Source organism: Lepus europaeus, chromosome 1 (genome assembly GCF_033115175.1).
Source record: "Lepus europaeus isolate LE1 chromosome 1, mLepTim1.pri, whole genome shotgun sequence".
NCBI lineage: Eukaryota > Metazoa > Chordata > Mammalia > Lagomorpha > Leporidae > Lepus > Lepus europaeus.
Genome location: NC_084827.1, coordinates 64,923,444 through 64,927,134, shown reverse-complemented (window position 1 = coordinate 64,927,134; position 3,691 = coordinate 64,923,444).

The window sequence follows — 3,691 nt, the reverse complement described above, 5'->3', positions numbered from 1 at the left end:
GCAGCGGGAGATGGGCTAAGGTGCAGAGAGCATTTGCCCAGGTCATCCAGCACTCCTGCGAGTGAGGCTTAAAGGCTGTGGAACGTTCCCCCAGAGCCAAGCTCCTTAGCATGCTGGGCGCTCCTGTTCTGTAACACCCGTGGGTGGCATCACCATCCCAGGTGTGGGCCTGCTGGGGGGTGTGTGTGTGCACCCCCACATCGTGCACCTGTGTGCTTGTGCTTGGTGCACTTCACCTTGGATGCTGGGAGCCCCTCATTGTCCCCAGCCTCCTCCTGCCCTGGGTGAGGCCCCTCCGATCTCCTTACACTTGGGCAGTTCCCAGCGCCATTCTCTGCCCCCACTTGCCCTCGGCCCAGGTTGTGCTATGGGTGGTGCACCCCTTTGCAAGGGTGGCCATCTGTGAGTCTCTGCCCTGGGAGTCTCACTCCCCAAGCCTTGTCTCTTCTAGTGGACAGCCCAGCTGTGTCACTCTGTGGCACAGGAGGGGTTCTGCGAGCTCCTGAGCCTTGGGTATGGGCACAGTGACCTTGTGCATGGTCAGGTAACATTGCAGACACCAAGGGCTCCTGCCTATCAGCTCCCACGACCCCTGCTTTCCCTCTCTCTGGAACAGGTGCTTTTGCAGCCCAGTAGAGATATCTGCAGAGAGCCTGGCAGGCAGCAGGGACCCTGATTGGCAGCTGCCCAGGAGTTCTAGTGACCAGCACTGGCTGACTGTGTGTTGTTGAGGGCAGCACAGTGTTGCTGGGGCGTGGGCATTTCCTGGGGTTGGGGGTGGGGTGGGCTTGCAGTTTCCTGGTGCTATGGTTTGAAATAGCTACTGATCCCATGCAGATGTTTAAACCCCAAAGTCCCAGGTGAATGGCACTGAAAGAGTGGAAACTTAATCCAATGGGGGTGTTGAGGAGGAGAGCCTGGGGGTGGGGAGGGCAGATCCTTGGGTCGTTGGAAAGTACTTCTCACAAAATGTTTGGTTATGAGGGCTTATCCTCTCCCCCTCTTCCCCCAACATGTACACACACACACACACACACACTCCTCTGCCTGCACTCCATCATCACCAGTGGGGTACCTGATCTTGGACTGAGAACCTCCATAATGGAGCTGAACAAAGCGTTTCTCTTTTTCTCAGGTATTTTGTTGTAGTGACAAAAAAGCTGAACCAAGGCACCACAGGGAGCCGAGGTGCCCTGACTGAAAACCTCCCGTTTATGGCTCAAGGAATCCTGGGAACACCCAGGTGGCTGTGCTGGGGCCCATGGAGTGTGGGAGAGCCCACACTCATGGCAGTGTGCCCCCTCTCTGTTCCCCACTTTGGTTTGGCCATGTGAGTGTGGGAAAATCACACTGGTTACAAGCTTGGGCTGTTATTTGGGGACTTGGGGCTGGGAGAGATTTCCTTTCTTGGCTAATCCAAGCCTTGCTGGAGTTAATGAGGCTGGGATGCAGAACTGCATGGAAATTCTAGCAAGGAGTTTGTTCTTGGCCAAAATACATTTTCCTCTTCCTTGAGAAAAGAGCACAACAATGACTTGTAAGAGGCTTCGAAAAGAACTCTGTGGATGCTAAAAATTCTTGGAAAACATGTTTTTAATGATTTGAGTGTAAATTAATAAGAAACAAATGCATGATATTTTCTTTCCGAGACCATGCAGATGGGTCCGTGGGGAAATCATATGGTGGGAGGTTTGCCCTGTTCTGTGTGGCTGAGGACCCCTGAGGGTGGCCCACCTACCCTGACCATGAATCTGCTGGGGCCTGGCCTGGGGGCTCCTCGCCTGGGACCCTGGGCCGTTCTTTGGCCTCTGGCAGATGCTTGCTAAGCATCTGCATGTGGAGGGCGGAGCTCTCTTCCCAGCTGGGCAGGAGGCTCGCTGCTTCGCAGTCACTCACTCACTGTTAGCCTTTGCTGCATGGCTGTGTCCAGGCTGGTGCTGCGTGGGACCCTGGGTGCAGGGAGGTGTCCCACCATAAGCTCCCATGGGAGTCCCTCTCCAAGCAGTACCTGGGCTTGAGCAGCAGGTGGGGGCTACCGGGGAGACTGTTCCTCCCGTGAATCGGGAGTTGGTATCTAAGTATGTGACACGCACTCCGGGTGAGAGCTTAGCATGACCGGTTGCTCTCTTTGAGAGCCTCACAGATTCCTCCCTGGGGCTGGGGCTGATGCTCAAAGCCTCATGTGACAGCCTCCATCTGATGTGGTCTTCCATGTCCCTGCCACCTTTTCCATTCGCTGGTACGTGTTGAACGCAGCTTACCTGGGAGAGGATCTGCAGACGGCCTCACGCTGACTCACACCTGATCATCAGTGAGCAGATGGATCTGCTGTGGCGTTCCTTCCAGCCAGCAGCAAGCGCCATCATTTCACAAGACTAGGGTTGCAGGGAGAGAGCAAAAGGCCACGACAAAGACAGCAGGGCCTCCAAGAAGCAGCAGGTGCTGCTGGGGGAACCCTGGGCAGATTTTTTACCTTGTCCAAGTCATCATACTGCGAGCTAAGCTGCCCAGTGTGCTGTATTGGAGCCCCAGTTCAGGTCCCAGCTGCTCTGCTTCCAATCAGGCTCCCTGCTAATGTGCAGGGAAGGCAGCAGAAGATGGCCCGAGTGCTTGGGCCCCTGCACCCACATGGGAGACCTGGATGGAGTTCCTGGCTCCTGGCTTCAGCCTGGCCCGTACCTGTCTGTTGTGGCCATTTGGAGAGTGAACCAGGAGATGGAAGATCCCTCTCTGTCACTCTGCCTTTCAAATAAAGAAATCTATAAAAAGAGAATTCTTTTTACAAAAGCTAAATGAGGCACTGTGTAACAGATTTATTATAATGGTGACTTTTCCAATGTATTTCAGTGTCATGATTATGTATCTCTCAGATATAATGTTTGTAATTAGAATAGACCGGTTCTGGCTTAGTGATCGGAGCAGCTAGCTGTTCGCAAACCTTTTTTTTTTTTTTATTTGACAGGTAGAGTTATAGACAGTGAAAGAGAGAGAGAGACAGAGAGAAAGGTCTTCCTTCCATTGGTTCACTTCCCCGATGGCCGTCATGGCCAGCGCTGCGCCCATCTGAAGCCAGGAGCCGGGTGCTTCCTCCCAGTCTCCCATGTGGGTGCAGGGACCCAAGGACTCGTGTCATCCTCCGCTGCCCTCCTGGGCCACAGCAGAGAGCTGGACTGGAAGAGGAGCAGCCGGGACTAGCAGCCGGCACCCCAACCAGGACTAGAACCCGGTGTGCCGGCGCTGCAGGCGGAGGATTAGCCAAGTGAGCCACGGCGCCGGCCCGCAAACCTTTTCAAGGCAGATGCATTACCTTCTAGTACAGGTGCAGCAGCCCCAAAACAAAACTGGAAAATCCATAATGTTCCCAAATCTGAAGCTTTTGAGTGCTGACGTGAAGCCACAAGTAGAAAATTCCTCACCATGAAACTTTGCTTCAGGCACAAAATTGTTAGAAATACTGTATAAATTACCCCTAGGCCGTGTGTGTAAGGTATGTATATAAAACATCAGTGTGGCCGGCGCCGTGGCTTAACAGGCTAATCCTCTGCCTTGTGGCGCCGGCACACCAGGTTCTAGTCCCGGTTGGGGTGCCGGATTCTATCCCGGTTGCCCCTCTTCCAGGCCAGCTCTCTGCTATGGCCCAGGAAGGCAGTGGAGGATGGCCCAAGTGCTTGGGCCCTGCACCTGCATGGGA